The 7,107-nt window shown below is 31.5% G+C and overlaps 1 long non-coding RNA gene across 1 annotated transcript; it reads left to right on the top strand.

Annotated features, from left to right (window-relative positions):
• Window positions 1-297: 297 nt before the first annotated feature.
• LOC129880448 (uncharacterized) lies at window positions 298-6,788 on the top strand. The gene is made up of 2 exons (XR_008765393.1): window positions 298-725; window positions 6,576-6,788. It is a non-coding gene; the product is annotated as an uncharacterized LOC129880448 (long non-coding RNA).
• The last annotated feature ends 319 nt before the right edge of the window (window positions 6,789-7,107 follow it).

Genomic DNA, 7,107 nt, shown 5'->3' with positions numbered 1-7,107 from the left:
ATTCAAATTCTTTTAATTGTTATTATTATAGAAATAATATTATTCATTTATTTCATTGATTATTAATTTATAATATTGATTTTTTCATAACTTCTAATTTTTAATATTTATTTAGTATATTTGCTGACACCCAACATTTGGCTCATCATATTTAAAATTAATTACTCCAATTTGTCGAATACAAAACTCAATTATTCAATCATATTCCTTAATTTTTTCTTTGTGGGCCCCCCTCCCTTTCCCCATTTCAACATCTTTCACATGATCCTATTAGACTTTCTCAGCCAACACTCATTTCACAGTGACACTGATCTTCCTTCTATAAAATCTTTTCTCCATTGGACATTTCTTCTCCAACACATTCCCCGCCCCATACTATTTTCACTTCTTCTTCTCCACCTTTCCTCTTCATCACACCCAGAAACAACAACTACTCTACCAGTGAGCTTGAAGCTTGCCAACCACCTAAAAGAAATCCAAGTTCCATCACACTCCGAGTTCCACAGAATCAGTCGTCCGTCACGCACACGATGCAAACTCCGGCGAGGAGCTTCAAGCTCCAATGAACCGGAACAAAAAAAATAAAAAAATAAAAAACGTACAGTCCTCACTAGCTCTCAAGTCACAAACAACAACTCCGGCGAGGAGCACAAACCAATAACCCGATCTATCCGGAGTTGGGACTTATCCATTCTCACCAAAGAAAACTAAAGCTCCAAAGATCTGTTTGTCTTCTTCCTCCATTAATGTCATTATCTTTATTTTTCTATTTCTTTCCAGCAAATATAGTGCTATATTATTTGATATTCTTTGAAGTGTGATTATTTTTGAGTTGCTTTAATGGGGTTATTATTTATTTAAAATTTTATATTTAAATTTTCTTAATTAAAAAAATTGCAGTGAACCACATCTACAAAGCATCCCCTTTTGATCATTCATTATTATTGTTGCTTTAATGTTATTATTTTGTTATTTTATTACTATTGTAGGATAATTTTTATTTGTTTGTTGCCTTGACTTTATTGGTTGTTTGTTGGTCTATGTTGTTAGTTTTCCAGTAGCCTACTATGTCTATGATTGTTTTTTGGTAGTGAACTTCTTAGATGATTTTGTATAAATCATAAATTTTATATTTAAAATGGCCAATGAAAAAATCTCTCCATCCGTTTTTGAGGCCTCCCCATTTTAAAAAATGGAAAACACTTTGGTAAAATCATGTGGGTTACATTGTAAACCTATAAACTCTATTCAAAATAGTTTTCTTAATTTAGATAGTCATATTTATCGTCAATATTAATTTAACCAATAATTTATTAATATTTTGTTTGATTATTATATTTTTTATCACTGGACCATTTTTGCTCGTTAATTTAGTCTCTTCTATTTTTATGGCTTCATTTGTCGTGTTGTTGCTCCATTTGGGTTGGTGGTGTTGTGCCTTTTTGATAATGTGTAAGGTTGTGCCATTATTATTCTCCATTGTTTTATTTTATGCTTTTGATAACCATATATATATATATATATATATGAATTGCTACTTTATTTTATTAATATCTTGTCTGTTCTTGACTCAATTAAATTAATATTACACTTTTTCTCAAATCTACAACAAGTTACATTGACATTTTATTATTAGTATGGTGTTGATGTTATGTTATTATATAGTTATTGTTTTCAATTTATTGCATTTACTTTATATTATTACTTGTGGATCTTATGTGATTTTCCGTTTGAAAGATATCAATTAAAACTGGCCAATGAAAAAAAAAATCTCCGTCGATTTTAGAGTCTTCTCCATTTTAAAGACGGAAATTTTAGTTTATTATTATTCGATTCTATTTTTGCTTATTGTTGGTGTTCACAACTTTTTGATTTTTGGCATATTATGCCTTTACATTTCTTTCTTTCTTTCAATTTCTTTTGTTATTGGTTGATTAATTGTCACATCTAATTGACTTTATGTTGATTTTTATTTCAAAGTAAGAATATCATTATTGACACATTGCCATAGTGCGTATTATCTATTTCTTTAACATATAAATTATCAATTTATCTTTTAGATATGATCTAACATGTTAGAATATATATATATATATTACAATTTAATATGGCCAATGAAAAAAAAAATTCATCGGTTTTTGAGGCCTTCCCATTTTAAAAGACGGAAATTTTAGTTTAAGTTTACATTAGACTTTATATTTTGCAAGTTAAAATATAAAGTCTAATAGTGTTAAATCAACAACCTTCGGGGTGTCTCAATCTCCGGTAAACAACAATTGTCTATCGCGATGACAAATCCGATAAGATCCAGACCGTAACTCAACTCTGTCCACTATTTATTCCTTTTTTATATATTATTGTTATTTCATAAAAATATGTTTTACTTTTACTTTGTTCCTTATGTAATGGGTATTTATGTTTTTTTTTTGGCTAAATGTTTTGATAATGAAAAGTACATATTTTGGTGAAATATATATATATATTACAATTTAATATGGCCAATGAAAAAAAAAATTCCATCGGTTTTTGAGGCCTTCCCATTTTAAAAGACGGAAATTTTAGTTTAAGTTTACATTAGACTTTATATTTTGCAAGTTAAAATATAAAGTCTAATAGTGTTAAATCAACAACCTTCGGGGTGTCTCAATCTCCGGTAAACAACAATTGTCTATCGCGATGACAAATCCGATAAGATCCAGACCGTAACTCAACTCTGTCCACTATTTATTCCTTTTTTATATATTATTGTTATTTCATAAAAATATGTTTTACTTTTACTTTGTTCCTTATGTAATGGGTATTTATGTTTTTTTTTTGGCTAAATGTTTTGATAATGAAAAGTACATATTTTGGTGAAATATATATATATATATTACAATTTAATATGGCCAATGAAAAAAAAAATTCCATCGGTTTTTGAGGCCTTCCCATTTTAAAAGACGAAAATTTTAGTTTAAGTTTACATTAGACTTTATATTTTTCAAGTTAAAATATAAAGTCTAATAGTGTTAAATCTATAACCTTCAGATGGATTAATCTCCGGTAAACAACAATTAGTTATCGCGATGACAAATCCGATAAGATCCAGACCGTAACTCAACTCTGTCCACTATTTATTCCCTTTTTATATATTATTGTTATTTCATAAAAATATGTTTTACTTTTACTTTGTTCCTTATGTAATGGGTATTTATGTTTTTTTTTTTGGCTAAATGTTTTGATAATGAAAAGTATATATTTTGGTGAAAACTACCTGTAAACACTATTTTATTTTTAACACTATTTTATTTTCTTTTGTTGATGTTGTTATATTGTGTTTTTGCCACTATTTACGGCTTTAGAATGTTATTTTGTTTGTTTTAATATTATTAAATATATTACAGTTTAATATGACCGATGAAGAAATTATCGTCGATTTTCAAGGCCTCTCATATTTATAAGATGGATTTTATTTTAGTAGTTATTATTATTATTATTATTATTATTATTATTATTATTATTATTATTATTATTTATACCTTACTAATACTTCTACTAAGTGTCTTTACAGGTAACCAACCCAGAGTTGCTTCCCGGGGAAGCTATTCGAATTCAATGAAGTTCGAATATTATTTTTAATTTATTATTGTGTAAATTATTGATGTTTAGGCAAAACTTAGGCCTAAATACTTACATAGAGAATTTAATTGATTTAACTATTTAATCAGTAATTCATATTTTTAGACAATATTAAATAATCTTTTTTTAATAATTTATCCTCTCATCGATATTGTAAGTTAAAAATATTATTTGAAAATACTTTTTTTTTCTATAAAAGAAATATTTTTCTTTTCACACATTACAAAAAGATTTTTTTTTATATGGTAAAAGAGTTCCTTTTATTCATATTAATAAAGGGCAATTCTTTTAATATTGCATAAAAACCACCTTTTTATATACATTTATATTGTCTTTCTCATATTTTCATACACATATTTGACGATAATATACATTAATTACTTGATACATATTCTTTTATACATATATTTTTATACAAATTTAGTATATATTTCTTTATATATATGTGTGGTATACTTGCAAATAATGATTTTATCTCCTCCCTTTTTGATAAATTAAGACTGGACGGGTACCACATTTTGTGGATTCTGAAGGATGCCCAACACCTTCCCTTCGGAATAATGTAAACCCTTACCTAGAATCTAAATTGGTTTTTCGCAGATTGAAACGTGAGTCATACATGTCATGCATCAAATAAGTTTCCTTATTTTTCTTAATAAATTAGGTGGCGACTCTATACAATAATTAATTCTTTTATTGTCTATAAGTTGTGCTTTATCTAACCTCGATAAAAATAGGATATAACAATCAAGAGCTTCGAGCTCCGTGATCGCGGTGAGTAGTCTGGGTGGGTCTTTAAATAAGATCAGCCCATTTTTGGTCTTCTTCTCCAAACTTCAAAGTTCCATATATTTAGATCTAGACCTCCATTTTAGGTGATTCAAAGTCTCAAACGTCCAGAATTAGCGTGGCTACGTAGTGGAGTATTTTGTAACTGTTGGGTATTATCCTTTTGAGGAAAATTTCATAAAATACCTTCTGTCCCGATTAGTTTCTTAGCTTTAATTTCCATTTATTTGCATGGGTTGTTTTCCCCTAGTTTTGAGTATCGAATTGTGTTGTAATTTGGAACACAAGTTCATTAAGCTCAAATGAACCTCTTCATAGAGTCAAATTTGAGATCAACGATGTAGGTCCCATAATTCTATTCTAGACCCGATTTTAGATCCATCTTCGAAAAATGTGAATTTGATGTCAAAATGTTCATATTGACATCATTATCGATATTTTGTTAGCGTGGTGACAATTTTGAGGTAGAAAGCTTCAAATTGGAGGATTTGGAGCGTGTGTGATAGGCTTCGAGGTAGGCTACGGTCTCCCACTTCGACTGGGCTTTAGTAGATATCATTTAGTATGTATTTCATGTGACTTAGGTTTGTATTTATCGAGTTTAGGGATTTTCTCCATCTATTTCATTTTCTTGATTACAAGTGAGCCTTAGACTAGCATAGCCTCTTGAAATCCTTATCTTAGGCTTGTGGCTTTACTTGCATATTGGATTGGTGAGATTATAATTCTTAGGACCGGTATTGATGGTCTTAGGCTAGGTTTTATCCTTATATGCTTTAGCTTGTGTTCCAGTGCCCTTATAGCTAGGCATAGCTTCCAGTAGGGCATGTTACGGTTGGTGTGCCTTAATGCTAGTCCCGGAGACCTCTTTGGCTCATTGTTGTCATATGTTTGTCTTAGCTGTGCTCGTTGGGAGCTGATATGACATGTTTTGGGGTAGGGCATCAATCCTAGAGATATTTCTTCCCCTACCTAATTCTGAGCCTTGTCTCAATTGTTTCTCTTTTGTTTAACGGTAGACTTATGATGTCATCTTAACCAGCATTGATTGAGCATATTCACTAGTTTTATGGTATGATCATGGTAGTTTAATTAGATTTTCACTACTGTTTTTGAGAAGGCTTTCTCACACTTTTACTAATTTTAAACTAGTTTTAAAGAGAGTCATAACACCTGAGATATTTGGATATTGGTTTTGAGATCTACGAGGCGTTGAGGATGTACTCCTTTTATACTAACAGTTTCAGAGGCATTAAGGATGTGCTCAGTTTTTATTGATATTCAAAGCGGCGTCGCCCTTTCTATACTTTAGCTGCATCCCGAATGCCTTTAGCCTATACTTGATTATCTAGTGCAGTGTCACTCTTTTCTACATCGGCTTGGCCACTCACTTTTCGGTACCACTACATGGATACTATTGTTTATGTAAGACCTGGTTTGGGACCAGGAAGTGTATATGGACTTTCCGCATCCTTATGGGCCCCTATGGTTGGTGCATCGCTGAACTGGATGAGGGAGCTTCATGGGTCCCTCCAGGCAGGCTGAGGTCTGGGGTGGGTCTATATACTTGTTGATGATCGTTGAGAGCCACCGATGATGTTATTGATTTTTACTACAAACTTGCATTTATTAGCATCGCCTATCACCAGTATACTTATTTTGTATGGTCCCAAGGTTTATGGGGTTGGGGGTATGATTTTCATTGTTTGTACCTTCCATGGATATAGGCGTTTAGTCGATTATTGTCTGATTATACTTGTACTTATCTCTTGTCGTAATTGTAGTTGGTTTGCAGGGTGTCTCAGTCTGGGTTGTTGTTGGTATTTCCTAATAGTTTCAGTTGGTTTAGTCCTTAGGTGGCTTTTAATTACCAGTGGAAGGTAGTGCTTCCGTCCTTAATTAGTTAACTCATTTAGCGCCTCCTTATTGTAAATAGGTTGTGGCTTGCATGTGCAGATGCGTTCTTTGACTTTGTCTCCTTTATTTATATATCCTAGCTCTTTACTCTCATTTCTTGCCTTATCTTGTGTTAGATATTAATTGTTTACTTGTGCTATATTTATCTGATTACATGTGATTTATACTTGTTTTATCTGTGGAGCTCAATCGGCCTATGCCTACTTAATACCATTCGTTTGGTACTTATACTACACTTCTGCATCCTGCAGATCATAGTATGGGTTATCACCGTCGATTTTGACTGGTGCGAAGCAACTGTTGATTCGGAGATTTGTGAGCTCCGGACGTCCGGAGTTGCCGATTTTCATCTATGTCAGATTAAGATCAGTCTTTACTTTCTTCTAAAGACTGTTTGTACTTATATTTGTATCTGTAAAACCCTTGTATTTGTATTTTGATTTAGATGCTCGATTACTAACTGATGTCAGGTCTTGGGGTAGTCCCTTATGTTCTATTTCGGTTGCTCTTTTCTTCTCATTACTATTTGTTTTCAACCTTATTGGTCCATCCTCCGCTGGATGGCCTGTTGCCTCAGGTTTTGGGATAAGGGTTGAGGGTTAGTCTTACCTACTGGTGGATATCAGCAGGTGTCATCAAGGCCTGAGAAATTGGATCATGACAGAAGTGATAAATAAATAATTGGTATTAATGAGGTTAAAAGATCTTTTCTCAACAGTCCCAATCTTTTAATTTTTACACTTTTGCCTCTATATTTTTATCTTAAAATATCTTAAATTTTAC

Source organism: Solanum dulcamara, chromosome 2 (genome assembly GCF_947179165.1).
Source record: "Solanum dulcamara chromosome 2, daSolDulc1.2, whole genome shotgun sequence".
NCBI lineage: Eukaryota > Viridiplantae > Streptophyta > Magnoliopsida > Solanales > Solanaceae > Solanum > Solanum dulcamara.
Note: the sequence above shows the minus strand (reverse complement) of the source record. Positions and strands in the feature narration are given on the sequence as shown.